Genomic DNA, 282 nt, shown 5'->3' on the forward strand with positions numbered 1-282 from the left:
ATGATGATTTATTTTCTTTATAAATAGAGTAGTGTCGACCTTCCCTTTGGTAAAACCTTTTTATATCAGGAAAGTTGTTAGACGATCATACCACGCTCGAGGAGCTTGCTTTAGACCATAGAGGGATTTCTTTAACTTGTACACATGAGAAGGATGTTTGTAATCTTCAAAACCGGGAGGTTGTTCTACAAACACTTCTTCTTGAATGTAGCCGTTGAGAAAAGCGCTCTTGACATCCATTTGATATAGCTGAAAATTAAGAGAACAAGCATATGCAAGTAA

The sequence above is a fragment of the Lupinus angustifolius genome, chromosome LG04 (assembly GCF_001865875.1).
Source record: "Lupinus angustifolius cultivar Tanjil chromosome LG04, LupAngTanjil_v1.0, whole genome shotgun sequence".
Classification (NCBI taxonomy): domain Eukaryota; kingdom Viridiplantae; phylum Streptophyta; class Magnoliopsida; order Fabales; family Fabaceae; genus Lupinus; species Lupinus angustifolius.